Source organism: Panthera onca, chromosome B4, assembly GCF_046562875.1.
Source record: "Panthera onca isolate mPanOnc1 chromosome B4, mPanOnc1 haplotype 2, whole genome shotgun sequence".
Taxonomy (NCBI): Eukaryota; Metazoa; Chordata; class Mammalia; order Carnivora; family Felidae; genus Panthera; species Panthera onca.
In genome coordinates this window covers 4,663,132-4,682,212 of record NC_138345.1, presented here as the reverse complement: position 1 = coordinate 4,682,212, position 19,081 = coordinate 4,663,132, and the positions used below count along the sequence as shown (strand labels likewise).

Genomic DNA, 19,081 nt, shown 5'->3' with positions numbered 1-19,081 from the left:
CGTGGAGAGTGAGGGTCTGGGAAAAGAAGGGACTCTTCAGGTCTCCGGTGAGGGACAGACCGCGGCCCCGACCTCAAGGGCCCCGGGGGCCGCCCCACCAGCAGTGTCTCATCTATCCCCCCACCCAGAGCTTCTTCCACCGGAGAAGAGACCCAGGCGGCCCCGAGGAGGACTGACCCCTGGGGGCTGGAGGGCTGGCGGAGAGGGTCAGCGGGGACCCACGGAGGGGAGCACCTTCTGGAAGCCGGCCCTCTGGGTTTTAGGGACTTCCCGGTTGCACCTGACACAGAACCAACTTGAGCGTCGACTGCCAATCTCCCGAAAGATCTTTGAGGGTGGGGTCCGGTTACACCCCCGGGGTTCAGGCAGCAGCCCCGTCCCAGCCTAGAACTCCAGGGAGACCTGGAAGCAGGCAAGAAGCGTCCCGAGAGCCCACAGGGTTCTCAGTGACTTCAGGAAACTCAGTTCTCTGAAAGCCACTTCTGTGAAAATCCGTTTGCCAAGACTGGTTCCACAAATGGCCAACTTGCCGGTATTTCCCAATTTACTAAAAAAAAAAAAAAAAAAAAAAAAAAAAAATATTGGTAAAAACACTGTGAGGATGGCAGAGATTCATATGGGCTGAGATGGCTGACGGCTTTTTGAATATTTCTCTGGCGTTTCTCTCATCCAGTTTAAAGTCTTAGCTTTGTTCAGTGTTCTGGCTCGGGAAATTATTTGTCAGCTCACCTGAACCTCACACCACAATCTGATAAAGATGACCGTTCTCTGTTTTTTATTCTTGTTTTTTTTATACATGTAAATTTTTTTAATAAAAACTTTTTGACGTTTATTTTTGAGAGAGAGAGAGAGACAGAGTGTGAGCAGGGGAGGGGCAGAGAGAGAGGGAGACACAGAATCGGAAGCAGGCTCCAGGCTCTGAGCCGTCAGCCCAGAGCCCGACGCGGGGCTCAAACTCACGAACCGCGAGATCGTGACCTGAGCTGAAGTCGGACGCTTAACCGACTGCGCCACCCAGGCGCCCCTAAATTAAGTCTCTTCTAATAGAATTTCAATATAGGCTGTTGCTTTAGGACTTCTGTTAACTCACGGATGTATTAACTGTCTCCGTCAAGAGGATATTTTGTGTGTGTTTCAGGCAGTATTTGATACAGGCTCTCGGTGTCTGAAGCATGATTCATCCACAAAACTGACATTTAGCCGAGCAGAACTGAGCTAATAAGTCTACTGGAACCAGCTGGGGAGAGACAGCTTTGGTGAAAACAGAACTAATCTGAACTAAAGCAAAGTTTCCCTCAAATCCTTCAAGATCTTACTAATCAGTACATTGATTGCAGACAAATTATTCAACTTCTAGTCCAAACATATTTTAATTTCCATATACTAAATCATACATTTTTTTTTTCACTGAATTGCCCCTGGATTTTTGAAAATCCTAGTTTATATCTGTTCCTGACAGGCCTTTCTTTTAAGGTCCCTACCAAATGCCTCCTCCTCCGGGAAGCTTTCCAGATAGGCAGATACACACCTTGGAGTGCATGAATCTCTCCCTCTTTATACCATTCCCATCAAGGTGCATCGTGTTTTACGAGGCCTTGTGAACGAGGCCTGGTCTCCTTCCTCAGAACCCCAAATAATAATATAAGACTCATCAACATTCACACGAGATTGCCAACTCCTTGAGCGCAGGACTCCAGGGCTCTGGCTGATCTAGTGTAAACCCTCCCCCCATCCGCACTAGATGCTGGGTGACCGAGTGGGCTCCTTCCCCCACGAGGCATCACCTCTACCCCTGAGAGATGCCCGCAGGAGTACAGGGGATCTCTGCAATGTCTGCTCAACAAGGAAAGACTGGAGATGTGCCTGAGAGAGAGGACACCTCGCTCATGCCCTGTCCCCCGCGAACCACAAGAACAGTGCGCGTAGATTTAAAACTCCAACGATCCTGTATTAGGCTGCCCCGGACGAACAGAACCGATGGGACGCATAGAGATACGTAAGAGGACATTTATTATAGGAACCGGCCCGGAAGTCCCGCCATCTGCCGTGTCATTCAGCCTGAGTCTTAGGGTCTGAGGATCGAGGGGCTCGGGTATAAATTCTGAGTCTGAAAGCGAGAACGAGAAACGCCCATGTCTCAGGTGGGGAGAAGAGGCGTGTCCCAGCTCAAGAACAGAGATCGAATTCGCTCTTCCTCTGGCTTTTTGTTCCATCTGGGTCCTAGATGGACTGGGTGGTGCCCCCACCCCCACTGGGGAGAGCCACCTGCTGGACTCAGTCCCCCCATCAACCCCGCTCACACACACCCAGAAAGAATGTTTCATCAGCTATCTGGGTGTCCCTCGGTCCAGCCGGGTGGACGCTAAAACCTAACGGCCGCAAGTTCGCCTGCTCTCGGTGTAGAAATGTGGAGTTTCCAGGGCCTGTGAGTCACAGGACAGACGGGGACATCGATGCCATTGTACCAGTTTATAGGGTTTCGGATCAGTGCTCTTCACAGGGCACATCCCCTCCGCCACCCTGGCACAGGGCCTCCGTGGGCCAGATTCTCAGGAAAAATCTAGATAAGACATCGTGTCCCATTTCCTCCGTAAACCAGACCCGATTTGAGGGTCCACAGTATGGCTGCCATACCCCTCACTCACTGGGACTGCTCGGTGACCCTCTAGCCGGAGGGGAGCCGGCCTCTCCCAGCCTCGCACCCCGGAGTCAGGCCTGCCCCTGCCTCCCAGCCACCGCCCAGCCCGCACCCAGCTCCCCTGCTCCTCCCGCCCTTCTCTCTGGCTTTACCGTATCTGGGAAAGGGCCCAGGCGCCCCATTCTGCAAGCTCCTTCTTGCCCATCTGCAGTTGTTTACCACCTCGGGGCACCCTCGCCTCTTCCCCGCTGCAGACCGTCCTCACGCCCAGGGCACTGGCACCCGATTTCTATCTCACCTCTACCGTTCCAGCCTGCGCCTGCCCTTCGCTGGGACCCAGTGATTCCTTTTATTTTATTTCATTTTTTTAATGTATTTGTTTGAGAGACAGAGAGAGAGACAGCGAGAGAGAGGGATGGGGGAGGGGCAGAGAGAGAGAGGGAGAGAGAGAGAAACCCAAGCAGGCTCCACGATGTCAGAGTGGAGCCCAACTTGAGGCTTGAACTCACAAACTGTGAGATCATGACCCGAGCGAAAATCGAGTCAGATGCCATCCAGGCGCCCCTGGAGCCCAGTGATTCCTGTCTCGGCCACACGACTGAAGCACCAGAGAGCTGCTGAGAAAGGCCATACGTGGGTCCCCTGATGTTCTGACCCCCAACTCGGTCCGGGGGCCCAGGCTTGACCACCTGTTTTGCGCTCTCAGGTGCTTGCGTGGCCAAGAATGAGAAGCCAAGGGTAAGGAGCACTGCCCCAGGGTGTCCCTGGAAACCATGACCCACACCCCCAGGTGCCCACACCCCCAACCCCTCCTTTGCTCCACGGGGCAGACGGGCACAGCCTGTGCACAGGAATCCCAGGAAGCAGGCACTGGTCGTCACGGGTTCCTGCGGTGGGAGGTGCCGGGGCACAAATCAGGTCTGAGTCACTCTGTTTGGGAACAAATGGTGCTCTGCTTGGTGACCTGCCAGCCCCAGGACCCACTCTGCCACCCGGAGACTCTGGTGCCGGGCACTTCCCCAACTCGGCTTTCTGCTGCCTTTCTGCCTACTTGACCTCTGACCCAGAGGGAAGTCAAATCTTGGGACGGGGGCTGTCCGTGCTCTGGGGGGAGGCGTGCTCTCCCGCGTCCAGAGCCTCGTGGTCGTGACAGCACGGTGGAGACGGCGGTGGCGGTGGGGACACCCATCCTGGAGCACCACCTCATCGCAGGTCTGTGAGGACACGGAGGGAAATGTCGCACCACCCTCTGCCCTCTGAGGGGGACGAGAGGTGGGCAGAAACAACCATATGCAAAGACAGTGGGAGGCAGGTGTGTCGTCGATGGATTCCAGGGTCATGAGACACTGAGGGGTGGCTTCGTGCTGGGTACTGGAGGTGGGGAAACCTCCAACAGGTGAGAAAGCGTTCTTGGCAGAGGCTCAAAGCATGATGGCGGGACGCGCCCTGCCTTTTGGGGCATCCCCACTCCCTGGGAGGCAGGGGAGACGCTGGAGGGGCCCCGTGACAGCTGGCCTCGACTCTCATGAGTTTGGAATTCTTTTCAAATCCCAGTGGAGGCAGTCACCAGCCCTGTGACCCTGGACAAGTCGGTTACGCTCTCTGCTAAGGCAGTGGTGCCCGGAACAGCTTGTTTTCGATAAGGAGTATCATCTGTGCGTTCTGAGTGCACCGTTTTTTCCCCAGAAGATCAAAGGGAGGTTTTAAATCAGAGGAGGTGCACGGTCCCATGTGTGCTCTGGGAAGGTTCTTTCGAGATGCTGGAGGAAGCAGAGCAGGGAGCCAGGGACCTGGGGGAGGAGGCCGCTTTGATGAGCTGAGCCGAGCTGATGGGGGGGGGTGGTGGGTCAGGAGGGAGAAGTCATTGGCTCTCAGGGGGGGCCCCACCCGGTCCACTCCACCCAGGGGGTTACCCCTGTTCTTGTTGCGGTCGGAGGGCCGGCTACCGCTGGACACGAGTGGCCTCTTGCCACATCAGATGGGGAAAACACGTTCAGTTCTCAGAACCGCGGGGAGCCGGAGAGCCTGAGCCTCCGAGGGCAACAGGGCAGAGTGTGCGGCTCATAAGGCTCCCGGGGCCTGCCCGGTGCCCGATGGCCTGGTCCAGAAATGGAGGGAGGAGAGCTCCGAACGCCCTCCGGCCGGGACTGGGGGGGCCAAGAGGTAGAGGTGACCCCAGGGCTTCCTGTGCAACCCTCCCCCCCCCCCCCCCCCACCAAAGGGTCTTACCTCCATTCCAGCTGCTCACGTGTGGGGAAGGGGACTTCCGGGCTACTTCAGCCACCTGCCCTAGGACACGAGGAGGGAGAGAGCACTCAAGGGGCCCGCTCTTGTGGGGACGGGTGTGGAAGAGGCTCGCTGAGTCCTTCCTCCTCCGCCTCTCCCTCTTCTGTCAACAAACACGTGCAGAGCAGGATTATTCCAGGCACCGGTGTTGGTGGTCAAGTAAGTGCCCACCCCACAGCACTGCCCATCAGGGACACTGGGGGCGCTGTCACCACATTGGCCTTGGGACTGATCCTGCCATGGGAACACGGGCCATCTCAGCAGGGCCACACAGCACCTGGCTGGCCTTGCCGACCACTGGGCAGCGGGCACTGTGGGCTCAGGGGAGAGCTCTGGGTTCACTGCACAGCACCCCCTTCCAGGCCCCTTCTCCGCCTGTCTCTTGGACCCCGGCTCTTTCTTCTTGGAAGCAGACCCAGGCCCTGGAGAAGGGCCCTCCACCACCCAGAATGCTTCCCTGCGGGGAGGGGGATGGGCTCCCCGAACTGCCACGCCATTCACTTTGCTGAAGGTCATTGAAATTCTGGAAGTTTTCTCTTTGAGAATGGACCTCCTTCCCAGTGCCACCATGGCGGGCGGGCCCCGCGCTGCTGAGCTGCCCCAGCAAGGAGCCAGGGTGGCACAGGAGGGCAGAGATGCGGGGCAGGGGGAGGCTTACCGAAAGGCGGCAGAGAAGGGGGTCTGCTGCTGCACTGGGGACTTCGCTTCAGCTGTTCTCGTCACTCAGATCTCAGCACGAATGTCAGCCCCTCACAGAGGCCACCTGACCTCTGGTCATGCCTCGTCGTCAGACCTGCTTCCGCTCTGCGGAGCGTCACTGTCTGATGTTGTCCTCGACCGTTTCCCCTCATCCCCCGCCCCTTCTACCAGGACGGGAGCTTCATGATGGCTGGAGTCTGTCTGTCCCGCTCCTTGTCGACAGCCCGGCAGTTGGGTTCCATTCTGTAGGACCCATGAGCATGCAGACGGCCGTCCTTTTCAGTTCCGGGCACCTCCCTTCTCAACGACGGGTGGAGACAAGCTGGGACCGGATCAGAGAAGAAGGATCCAGAAGAGCCCGCGGCGTTTGCCCCAGCGGGCTGCAGGGGGGTGTCCCTTGCTAGAGCAGGGGAGGCCTGAACCGAGCTCGCTGAGTACCTGAGGGACATCCTCAGACTCAGACCTGCTCCGTGGGGCCTCAGGGCTACAATTCGGGGCCCAGAGCGGAGGCTCCGCAGGACAGAGCTCCTCGAGTAGGGCCACGCGGGCTCCGCACTTGCTCGAGGTGCTGGTGCGGGTTCTGAGGCTGGGAAGACATTGGGGAGGGCCTCGTCCATCCTGCGGGGCTTGCTGGATGGACACTGACGATGCTGTCAGTTTTCTGACGTTCAACGAACGGTTCTCTGGTTTCCATCGCGGGGTCTGAAGATCCTTGTCTCACTGGAAATAATGAGCGTGCCCTCCCCCCTACCCAGAACTCTAACAACCTCTGTAGTCTCCTCCGGAAGGACACCTTGTAATGGTGGGGGCGGGGGCGGGGGGCATGTGAAGTGGGGCAGAGGCCGGAGTGAGCTCCCGGCCCTCAGGCCACCATGTTTGGGCTGACCGGTCACAGCAGGAGTGGGGGTGGGGAAACAATGTCAGCTACTCACAGAGGAGTAGAGAGAGGGGGGCGCACGGGCTCCCACGGGATCTTCAGTGCAGCTCGGTCATGCGCGTTCCGAGGGGCGCCCCACATCCACCGGGAAAAGCAGTTTCAGTTTGGTTGGTAAAAACACACTTTGGGAAGCAAGGGTCCCTGGTAAAAAGGGGTTCGGCTGGAGGCTCTTAAAAGCCCTGGAGCTGTGAGGTGGCTCTGGGAGAAGGGAGGCCCTGGGCGGAGGGCGGGGACGCGGGCCCACCGCAGGGCCAGGCGGGGTCTGCAGCCCAGCTCCACCTGCCAGTTTCCCGCGAGACGGGGCGGGGCGAGGGGTGGGGCTTCCTGCTTTCGGAAAGTGCTGGCGCCGCAATCAGCGTCCTCAGGTCCTCGCCTTCCCCGGGCAGGGGTGGGCTGGGACGGGCCAGGTGGTGCCGGCCGCGAGCGCCCAGCTCCGGACCCGGGACTCAGCTGCACTGTGGGGCTGCGTGCCCCTCGCAGGTCGGCGTGTGCCACTGGTGGCCAGGACAGGAGGCCCGGGAGGGACTGGGAGCCTCCAGGCAGAGGAGACCTGCCTTTAACAGACCGGACTCTGCCACCTCCGTGTTTTCCCTCCTTTTCCCCGCTCCAGCTGCTCAGGCCGACGTCACGAGTGGCCTCGGAGAGCTCAGCTTCTGAGTTCTAGAAGGAACAGGCAATACATCTGGGGAGGCTTCGTGCCGACGGTGTGTGGGGTGGCAGTGGCGGGGAAGGGAGTAGGCCGACCTTGGTGCTGACCTTGAGTTAGATCTTGGGCAGTCTCTTGGCCCTGGTTTTTCTGTTTGCAAACGAGGGCGTAGTGATGCCTCTTTCTCTGCAGATTTTATCAAGTTGTTAGAGTCGAGGCCACGTTGGAGCCGCTCGCACACGGTGTGAGCCGTGGTGTGCACGTGCCTTCCCTCATGCTTCCGTGTCCCTGCCGGGGTTGGTCAGAGCCTGTGGGCCGTGGGCCCCAGACCTGCCTGGTGGACTTTTCTTTTGCTTGTACAGTTTTGGGAGGAGCCTGAACCGTCCACAGGGGGCTGCTCCACTTCCTTCTCTGGGTTTTCCATGAGGCACAAGGGGATTTCCTGTCAGGAACTACCGTGGTATCTCTCAGGGCCAGCGGGGAGAAATGGTGGAAACAGAGCCCGTTATCTCTCTCAAAACAATGCTGGTCCCTTGTTCTGCGGGCTGGCAAAAAAAAAAGAAAGTCTTTTCAGGCATGTACTTTTAGACCAGAGGATTGTGTTATGTACATGTGATTATCACAGGGGGTTATAAAAAACCGCTGGGAAGGAATGAGGGGCAGGGGGTAGGAGGGGGAGAGACAGAGAAAAGGGACCCCAAAGATCTTTGAATTCACTGGTGGCCAACCTTTGGGACCTGACCACTGACGGTACCTGGGTTGACTTTAGGACATAAAATGGCGGAAGTGACAAAGGAGAGGGCAGCCCTCCCTTTAGAATTGAGGCAGGACTTGCTAACATAATTTTGTTTTCAGAACACTGATTGTTACTGTTTCCTCCTATTTGTAGCAAGGGAAGCTGGTTTTCTACTTAATAATCATGACATAAGGTGGTCATTTAAAAGAAATACAGAACACGTAGACAACAACATATTCAGTAGAGAATAGGGCAAAAAAAAAAAAAAAGGCAAAATAGAGATAGTGACTCTCAGATGAGTGACCTTTTGGAAACACAGGGGTAACCAAATGTCCCCTACATGGAGGAAAGGACCCAGGCCACAGAGAGATGGGCCTGACAAGAGTCCCTGAGGACACCAGGGTGATGGGCCTGGGTGTGGGCAGGCTGGAGAGTGGGGGACACAGAGGAGAGACAGCAAGGGACACAGGGAGAGAATGTCGCTTACAGAGACTCCCAGGGAGAAGCAGGGGCTGAGGACTCAAGCTGGAGGCCACAATCTGGCCGCAACCACAGAGGGGACCTTTTAAAGACCTTTTAAAGTCACAGCTTCCAGCTCTTCTGATTCATTTCATCAAAGGCTTGGGAAAATTCCATGAGGCCTCAAAACTTTTGTTTTTGCTCATCAAGAAAAGCAGCGGGGCCACTTTTTTTCTGTGACCTGTAGCTTTCGTCTTCCCAGCCCACAGTCAGGCAGAGCAGCGGGGACCGTTAGTGGGGTTGGCACGATGGGCCCGAAGTTCAGAAACAGGAGGACACTACTGACCGTCACGTCCAGGAATGTTGGAGAAAGAAGGTGCACTTCGATGACGTCAGGAAGTGTTCCCTTGTGGACAGGTGACAGCAGACCGGCCTGTGGCATGCATGCATGGGCTCTGAAGCCAGGGTCTCGGGCCAACCCCTTCTGGAAGCTTCTGATGTACACAGAAGTGCAGACAGGTGCCAAGGGGGTGTGCTCTGCCCAGGATTCCCCTCCAGGGTGGTCCTGTCTGCATCTCGTCCTCCTGCCGGGCCTCCCAGCTCACGTGGGCTCCGTGGCCCTCAAACACTCCAGCGGTGAAGCAGTTCAGGGATAAGCTCCTGGGCAGAGGTCGGCAGAGCGAGGCATGTATCAGTCAGTCCACAATTGTTTCTTGGGTTCAGATTCATAAGCCGAGCTGCGGAGGAATGACCACCTGGCATTTTCCTGGATAATCTTCCAACGTCGTCTCTGCGGAAGTCCTGCCCACGGCCAACGGGCTCCACTAACGAGCCGCGCCTGCCACTCTGAGCTTGTCCAGGAGCGTGACTCCGATTGGCAGCTGATATTTGATGTCCCCGTTTGTTATCTCTGTCCGTGGCATCTTGACAAGTACAGCACGTGTGTCCCCATTGCAGTCCCTTGGGGGGTGCTCAGCTGCCAAGGGTCGCTGTCAGTCTCTCTGAGCGTCTGCTGTGCAGCTGCCATGCTCCCTACGGTAAATTTCAAGAACACTGGGCCCAAAAAATGAACAACTCGGGCAGCAACAGATGCTGGCGAGGATGCGGAGAAACGGGAACCCTCTTGCACGGTTGGTGGGAATGCAAACTGGTGCAGCCACTCTGGAAAAAAGTATGGAGGCTCCTCAAAACAATGAAAAATACAACTACCCTATGACCCAGAAATTGCACTACTAGGTATTTATCCAAAGGATACAAAAATGCTGATTCAAAGGGGCACGTGCATGCCAATGTTTATAGCAGCGCTGTTGACAATAGTCGAATTATGGAAAAGAGCCCAAATGTCCATCGACTGATGAATGGATAAGAAGACGGGGCTTATAGTGTATATAGTGGGATACTACTCTGCGATCAAAAAGAATGAAATCTTGCCATTTGCAACAACATACATGGAGCTACAGGGTATTATGTTGAGTGAAATAAGTCAATCAGAGAAAGAGAAATATCATATGATTTCACTCACAGGGGAAGGGGAGGAAAAATCAGATAAAAACAGAGAGGGTGACAAACCTTAAGAGACTCTTAAATCCAGAGAACAAACTGAGGGCTGCTGGAGGGGAGGTGGGTGGGGGGAGGGGCTAAATGGGGGATGGGCAGTCAGGAGGGCGCTGGCTGGGATGAGCACTGGGGGTCGTAGGTAAGTGATGAATCACTAGGCTCTACTCCTGAAACGATTATTATTCTATATGTTAACTAACTTGGAGTTAAATACAATTAAAAAAAAAAGAACAATAGAATTGAAAAAATAAAATAAAAGAACTTGCTTAAAATGTGAAGAAAAAAAAAAAGGAAAAAGAAAAAGAACATGGAGCCCATGGGGTTAGATCAGGCCACGCCAACGCCGACCCCGTCAGTCCGTGGAAATACCTCTCTGGCCATTTCCTTGGGATGTAGCAGCGGACAGGAGCTTGAGTCCATTAAGAAATAAGGTTGAGAAGCAGAAGCAGGCGCGACGGCATTGGGGCATTTGGGGCGCATGCAGGATACAAACTGGCGCCAGTGCAACAGCCGTGGGCTCCTGGGAGCCACCATCACGTCCCTGACATGGGGACCAAACATCTGCGGGTCTTCCAGAGCACGGGCCTCAAGGCGCCCGCTTGACAGCCGCTGCACCACAGTGACCCGGCTCCGCGTCCCGTGGCGCGTGAAGAGGAGGGTGTCCTGGCTGGTGGAGGCTGCCATTCGGGGCCCCCTGCACAATCGAAGGCTCTGGTCGTGTGCCTCGGTCTCCCCAGCTTGGCGACTGCCCGTGGTGATTGTGTCTGGGCCTCCCGAGCCCAGGCCAGCAGCAGGCGGGATTCAGGACGGCCCCGGGTGATGCCCTTCTACGCTTTCGGGGAGCTCCCCTGTGACTCCAGGCCTGTGGGGAGACTGGTGATCTGGGGCTGCACAGGGAGCCTGAGGAAGGCCTCAGACCCGGTGGGGCTGTTCCCCGCGCCCTGAGCGGGAATCTACAGGATGCGTGGCCAGGCTGGGTGGGGTTGCTGGGCTGGGCCCTGTCCTATCCCCCCTGGGCTCCCCTGCCTGACATCCTCTGGGATTCTGGCCTTGGGCTCGGTGCACCAGCGACTCCCTGTCAGTCACCGGCGCCTCTCCACCTGTCACCCGGGTTTGCTGACCAGGCCTCGACCACACAGTTAGCTCCCAGAATGCTCAGAGTCAGGTCTCTGAGCAAGTGGACCTGGGGCTTCCTGTGCCATCCGACTGAGCCACATGCGAGCCTCGGCTCTGCCGTCGGGCAAACCTTCAGACGCTGTCCGTCATGAGGAGCAAATACAAGTCAGGCTTCAAGGGTCTGGGAAGGCACTGCCATCAGGCCTGGGAAATCAGGGTCGCTGCTCTGGGCTCCTCACTTTGGAGGCCACTAGGGCGTCTCCCCACCTCGCCAAGCCCAGAAGGTCAGGACTCTTCTGGGCCAAGGGGTCATGCCAGCCAGAGCCCCGCCCCACTTCTGGATCACGTTCCTGGTGCACGAAAATGTGGCGTCCCCTCCCAAGTGACCCTGCACCCACTTACAGGGCCTGTTTGCTTCTGACCCGGGGACTGGATCACTGCCATTTGCACACCTTGGCTCAAGGAGCGGGGAGAGAGGGTGTGGGTGTGGACACAACTCGGATGTGTGGGTTGGGCACATGTGAGGCCCCTCTCTGCGCAGGACAGAGCTGGGCAGGAAGAACAGGGGGCAGACTGCAGGCTGGAGGCCGGCAGGAGCGGTGGGCCTGGCTATAAACGCATGGCGGGTGCCCAAGAAATGGTCATTCTCAGTGGTCCCGTTATCGGACTGCGATGTTTAGGGGTCTGACAAGCGACAAATCTGGTGGTGTTGTTTTGCATCTAGGAATGTTATCCATGTGGGAGAGAGAGGTGGGGGAGGGAGGAAGAGAGGGAGGAGAGAAGATGAATGAGAGAGAACCCGCTTCTCCATCTGCGAGGGCCGTGCCGCCAGAAGCGGACCAAGCCCGAGCCGGAGGTGCGGGGCCCGGCCCTCCGTGCTGCGGCTGCGATCTGGCTGTACAGCATCGACAGGTCAGTGCCCGGCTGTGAAACCAAGTATGATTGTGAAAGACCAGGGCAGTTAAGGTCAGTTCATCTGCTCTGTCCGCTGGGACGCAGGATTCAGGGAGAGAGGGCAGCTGGCCCCAGGGCTCAGACCACAGCCATGTCTGCTCAGTGTTTGCGTGACCTATGCCTCTGTTCTGGGCCCCGGGAGACAAGCCTTGGTTTCTCGTCCTGATATTTACTTCCTATTTGTTCCCTCTGGCTGGGTCCAAATCCCAGGGCACCGATGCGTTCCTGCAGGCCGGACTCCTCCATGATTCTCCCCGCATTAGCAACAACCCAGCTGAGCTTTTAGGACTTGTATGAGCTATCTATCGCTGTGTAACAAATGATACGAAAACCTCGTGGCTTAAAACTATAATAAACACGAATTATCTCAGTTTTTCTGGGAGCAACCTAGCTGGGGGTTCTGGCTCAGCACCTTTCATGAGGTTGCAGTGGGTGAGGCCTGATTCCGAGTTGGGGGGCTCTGCCCCCAAGTGACCCCCAAAAGCTGGGGAAGCTGTTGTGGGCCATAGGCAGGAGGCTCAGCTCTGCCTTCTGGGGCCTCTCTGCAAGCTTGTTTGGGTGTCCTGACGGCATGTGTCTGGCTTCCTCCAGAGTGAGTGACCAGAGACCTACAAGCAGAAGTGGCTGGGAAGTCACACGGTGCCTTGTCCATCTCCGTCTGTGCCACGCGGACCAGACATGAAGCATTGTGGGAAGGGACCTGAGAAGGTGTGCGTCCAGGAGGCAGGACTCATCAGAGGCCATCTGGAAGGCCCGCCCAGGTCTGGGAGCCTGTGCACCCTGACCAGCTAACTCCCTGTGCCTGGATTCTGGCTAACACAGAGCTGAAATAATTTGGCCTCTGTGGTTCATTCAGTAAACACATTCTCTGTGTTTGGTAGCTCAGAGATTGGTAGCTCGGGTGATACTCAAAGTGGAAAGCGTTGTGTGGCAGCAGCCACAGATCCCTGAGCGGGCGGGTGCGGGCCTGTCAGGGGGGGTGGGGGGGGCAGAGCAGGCTGTCTAGCAGCGGTAAGGCCCGGCTAGGTCTTTTGCAGGATGAGTAGGAGGTCGCCAGGCAGAGGGAGGGAGGGAGAGAGGGCAGAGGAACAGCGTTCCAGGTGGCGAAGCTGTGTGAGACGTGCAGACCTGAGCGGCCTCGGGTGGAGGGGGGTACACGGGATGCTGGACGCTGCCCGGTGAGGGTGCCACTTCTCACACGTGCTCGGATTTCAGAACCTCTCAGAAGCAACGGAAAGCTTCACATCCCTTGAACGTGGGCTGTTGGGCGGACAGACGCTAAGGCTGTGCTTGTCTGTTACCGCAACAAAGAAGCTCATTGGAAAGTTCTGGCAGATCAAGCCTGGAGGACCTGGCTGTGAGTTACAACAGCAGGGAAAGACAGAAATAGTTTCCATGGCTGGAAAAGATTGTTCCATGCGCCTTCCCTGTAGGCAAACGTGGTTTCGTGGTTGCTCGCAGATAGGGTGTGCGGGGGTGTGTATCTGCACGCCCCGTGCGCCATTTCCTTTGGGAAAAGCGTGTTACCCGCGGGGACGAGCACTCGTGACCACAGGTGTGCCCAGACCCCGAGAGTCTAAAGGCCATGTCTGCAGAGTTTCCAGCTACATCCGCCGCCCCGTAAGATGCACTACACCTTGGATGGAATGGAAGGGTGCTACGCTGGCTATTTTATACATGTGGCTTGTGAGGTTTGCCCCGCGTCTCAGGTCACCGGTTCCTTTGGGGCACAGACTTTGTGCTCAGCCCCTCCCTCCTGTCCTGTCCCTAGAGAGGGTCTGTGCAGAAGCATCGGAGATGGGATAGGAAACAGGGGTTCCAGCTCCACGCTGAGCTTTGCTCCCCCAGATCTTCCCCCTCCTCCCTCTCCACGGGCCCTCAGGGAGCGCTCCCCTCTCCCCCTGCCCTGTGATCACAGGATCCACATTCCTCCGACGGTTGGGTGGGGAGTGGAGGGCTGAGCTCACACCTGGAAATCACCCAAGAAGAAGAGAACACAGGCAGGCAGGCAGGCAGGCAGGCAGGCGCGGGCAGGGTGTGCTGGGGGCCGGGGAGGAGACACACGAGGTCTACGCTTGAGGGTTGGCAGAGGGTGGTGATGTCAGACTACACTCCTTTCCAGCCCTGGAGCAGTTTCCAGGCGTGGAGGGGGCCTGACGCCAGCCTCTCAGGTCACGCCAACTGACAGCAGGAGCTTGAACTGCTGGAAGCAGGGCCTGGACCCATCACCCAGGGCAGCCTGGCTCCCCATGATCTCATCCTCGACCCTACTGGGGTGAGCGCCCAGCCCTGGGTGGGGTTGTGCAGATGGAACCCAGGCCCTGCGTCCCTTGCCCGGCAGAGGCGGAGGAGGGAAGAGAGGTGCCAAGGCGGTGAGCCTCTACCCCGCGTTGGTGGACCCCAGCTGAGGCCAGCTCCCATCCCAGGCTCGCCTTGGGGAGGACAGAGGAGGTTCGGAGGTCCCCTCCCCAGCCAGCTGGGGCGTGGCTGCTGACTCTGCTACCTTCGTCCTCTGCCCCCTGCGAGCGGAGGGGACCCGGCCTCGCTCACCCTCACTCCCTAGGCCCTGGCTGCTCCGAGTGGCCGGGGCCGGTGTCAGAGGCAGAGACCCCGGCCTCGGGACGCGGTTTCCCTAAGCAGCCATGGTTGGAGAGCGCGGCTTGTGGCGCAGACGCATCCACGCGGGTCACTTTTCTCACTTGGCTGAGCATTTCCATCCCATGTCTGATACCCCTAGTGGTACTCCAATTTTGGTCTCTGTAGATAGGACTTAAAAGATGTGTCTTCCTAACTGCACATGTTTTCCTGGGTCTGGGTAATGGCTTTTCTCTTTCCGAGAATAGACTTTCTTCGGTGCAGCTTTAGGTGCACAAACAAAGCAGGTGGGAAGTGTAGATTTCCCACCGGCCTCTGCTCCCGTTCCCCCTCAGCCTCCCCTACCATCGACATCCCCCACCAGAGCGGGACGATGGCCTGTGAACCGTCACCCCGAGTCCATAGCTTACATGAGAGGTCACTCTTGGTGACGTCCATCCTGTGGGTTTGGACAAACGTACAGTGACACGTATCCACCGTTATAGTATCACACACACTGTAACCCTGAAAACCCTGGGCTTCACCTGTACGTCCCGTCTCCCACGCCGACCCCCGGCAACCCCTGAGCTCTACCGTCTCCTTAGCTCTGCCCTTTCCAGAATGTCATAAAGTTGGAATCACACAGTATGGAGCCTTTTCAGATTGGCTTCTTTCACTTAAGTCATACGCATTTAAGATTCCTCTGTGTCTTTTCAGGGCTTGAGAGCTCATTTCTTTTTAGTGCTGAAGACCTTATTGTCTAAACACACCACCGTTCATGATTGGTTTATCACCAAGAGCGTCTTGGTTGTTTCTAAGTTTTGGCAATTGTGAATAAAGCTGCTGTAAGCATCCATGTGTAAGTTTTTGTGTGTGGACATCAATTTTCAACCCCTTTGGGTAAATACCAAAGAGCACGATTGCTGGACCACATGGCGGGTTTTGCAGCATGTAGTTTGGTAAGAGACCGCCAAACTGTCTTCCAAAGTGGCCGCGCTGTTCTGTGCTCCCACCAGCGAGGAGTAGAGTCCCTGCTGTTCCATGTCATGGCCAGCGTGTTGAATGGCCCGGATCTCACCGCTCTGACGGGTTGGGGTGGATTCTTGTTTGAACACACACTTCCCTAGTGACATACGATGTTGGCTCTTTGCCTGTGCTTGGCACCTATGTATCTTCTTCAGTAAGGTGTCTGTTTAGGTCTTTTGTCCATTTCTTAACGAGTTTGTTCATATTCTTACTGTAAAATTTTAAGGTTTTTTGCTTTTTGGTAAATTTTGGTTAATAGTCTTTTATCAGATGTGTCTGCTATTTTCCCCCAGTCTGTGGAGTCTTCTCATTCTCTTGAGGCAATTTTTTAAAAAATATTTTCCTTTATATTTTATTTCCTTTTATATATTTTCTAAATTGAGACTCCATTGCATGTTTCCCTAAAGAAGTCCTGGTCAGGACAGACTTGAGCAAATCTTAAGTTGGGGCCAAAAGATGGGTTCGAGAATATCCCCGAACCCCCCTAATTGGTGTGGGTGTGTAAACACATGTACATGTTTTCTTGGTGGGGGAGGGCCCATGGCTTCTATTAGAGTCTCAAAGTACTCATGACCTAAGATCACGTACCACTGGACCTGAGGAATCACTTGTATCTGAGACATCCTTAGACTTGTGGTTGGTTCTGGGGTTGTTCAAATATGCAGGCAAAAATCAAAACTCCTTTGGATCTAGAAGGTTCTAGAGTCCTCTGGATTGAGGGAGATTTTCTTTGATAGGATACTCGTCTCGTGGGAACTAGGTTCAGTGGACAAAGGGATAGTATTCTTTCGTAGGTGTTCATGAATGTTGGTTAAGAAAAGCCCAAGTAGGTTGAGGTATCATTTACTTTGAACCCCTTGGTCTTAGAAACACAACGAAGACCAGTTTCTTCTCTAGGGACAGGTGGGAATTTAAACTGATGAGTATGATGAAGACAAACTTAAGACGTGCCTACACCGTCTTCCTGCATCTCAGTTACCGAGATTGACAGATGGAACCCTTAATTAGGCATTTGCTGATGTTTGTATAATTAATTGAGTAATATGAGGGTTCTCCATATGTTTAACAACCAAGTACTGTGCTGGATCTGCACACAGAGAAAAGCACTGAACAGAAATCTCGCTGGCCCGAAAGTAACCCATCACCTGACTCGGTTGAGGAAATGTCAGTCTTACAGACTCGAGGGTGATTTAATGATGCTGGCTTCCCACACACTGCTAGAGTCAATTCAGGGGCCTTAGTTTCCCTTACCACCTTGTGTGCATACATCCTGAGACTGAGCACCGAGTTTAAAAAGACTTTCCCAGGCAGAGACTAACTTTGCTCAAAGTACAGAAGCACACAAACTGAAGAAAATTAGGAAAGAAAAGAAATACCACTTACTTAACAGACCCTGAATATTTTAAGGCAAACCAAAAGTTTGATATATGCCAATACTGATTACATATCATTTACATAACATCTTTTGGCTAGATCAGTGATTACTAAGTGCTGACCCAAGGCATTCTCTGTATCAGAATTACTAGGAGGGAATGTTTACAAACATAAGTCATCAGCCCTCACTCTTACCACCCTTTCTCCCCCAAGATATTGAGTCAGCGAAATGGGTATTTGTACAGGGAGGAGTTAGGGGATAGGTCCACTTACCTTTATATATTTTTTAAAACCACTCCTGGGTGATTCTGATGCCCAAACTGGTTTTAGAACTACTGGGCTAGATCATCAAATGGTCCCAAATACAGATGTAATTTCTGAAGTGTTCAATACAGCTTCTGAGTCTTATTTTCTCTCTTGAATGAACCAAAGGGAGATAACAGTTTTTGATAAAAAATCATTCCATTAACAGCATTTGAACTTGTCTCTATAACTTCAGAAGCTGATCAAGGTGATTCTGGAAGGAATGATATTCTATAGAACATCTCTAGAAATGATCCGAAATCTTGCTTTCTGACTTTTTAGATCATGACTGTTGGTGTAACCTATACTTTTGACTTTGCATTTCCAGAGTTAGAAACCTGAGATGCTTAAATTAAAATCTGAATCAGCTGTGTCTCCCTCTCTGCCCCTCACCTGCTCACACCATCTCTCTCAAAAATAAACATTAAAAAAAAATTCTTTAAAAAAGACAAAATCTGAAATGCATCAGGATGCTTTGCTATTAGCTTTACTATTATATCCTGAAAGTGGCCAGATGTCCACCTATCTTCAATCCAACAGCTATTTCTGATTACACTGCATTCTACATGGTTTAAGAAGATGCACAAAATTTGACCTTATAATTCAATCTTTCCCTTATTCCCGAGTGCATTTCAAAGGTTTGGTTATATACGATTTTTAGAAACTTTTGAGGCTTGCCATTATCTCTTTGCTACACCAGCATTTCCTGGCAAATATCCCCCAACATCCACCAGCCAAGAAACCTTTGAAGGTGATTGTGTGTGTGCTTTTTTTTTTTTAATTGTATAATTCATTTATACAGAGACATCATTTGGATTATCTATTTACAGTCTTTTTCAATTTTCATTTCCACTGGCCAGATATAGTTCACATAATAGTCAACATTTACTGGAATTGATCACCATTAGAAATCTGCCATGACACAGGGCTTAAAGACTATGGCCTCATCTCAACAAGAAACATTTTACAGTAAAAGATCCATCAGTCGTTTTCCCTCTTATGAATAAATCCGCCAGAACTGATCTAATATGGTCAAATGTTCACACATTTCATTGCTTCTTCTCAAACCCGTAAACCAAGGCAAATTAAATTCACTTCCCCCAAGCCTTCTACAACTTACTACACACCCTCGAGTTTAGCTTTTACTATCTCCTTTCATGTTCTGGAACAACCAGACATTTTTACTTTAAGACAACACTACTCTCTTAGACCCTTTTTTTTTTTTTTTAAACTTTTTACGGGTCAGTTGCCTTCCCTCTTGCTTTTCAGACAACACTAAAACTTTAAACAAAATCCTTATGGCAGTTTTCTTTCAGTATATACGGAGTCATTTCATGTGTGGTCTCCACTCTGAATGCTACACTTTAAAAAACTGCAATTTTCTTAATTGGCTCAAAAACAGTATGGCTTGGTTTCACTTGGTAAAGTCACTGATTTAAAAAAAAGATATATATATGTATATATATATACACACACACACACACACATACACACACATTTTTAATCAAAGAGGAAGAATACTTTAAAGACATGCCAACTGAAAAGGCAAAAGCATTGAAGTAAAAAAAAAAATCAAAGCAAATACTAAAAACTACTTTACAAATTAAAAAAAATTAAGTATTTGGCAGTTTAAATGGATGAAAAATGAGGAATGTGCAGTGAAAAACAAATATAAAGCATTCCAGTTGATACAATGGAAAACTTAAGTAAGTCTTATGGTTTGTTTTCCAAGGAATTTATGTTTCAGTGTAAGTTCTGAAATATTACAAACATATT

At 53.4% G+C, this 19,081-nt stretch overlaps 2 long non-coding RNA genes across 2 annotated transcripts in view; both read right to left on the bottom strand.

Moving 5' to 3' along the window:
* The window catches only part of LOC132695146 (uncharacterized), a 358,351-nt gene that overhangs the window by 111,189 nt on the left and 228,081 nt on the right, over window positions 1-19,081 (bottom strand). The window lies entirely within an intron of this gene.
* On the bottom strand, window positions 1,425-6,827 carry LOC132695135 (uncharacterized). Its single transcript, XR_009617746.3, has 3 exons — window positions 5,583-6,827; window positions 4,868-5,027; window positions 1,425-4,428 (listed from the first exon to the last, which is right to left on the bottom strand). It is a non-coding gene; the product is annotated as an uncharacterized LOC132695135 (long non-coding RNA).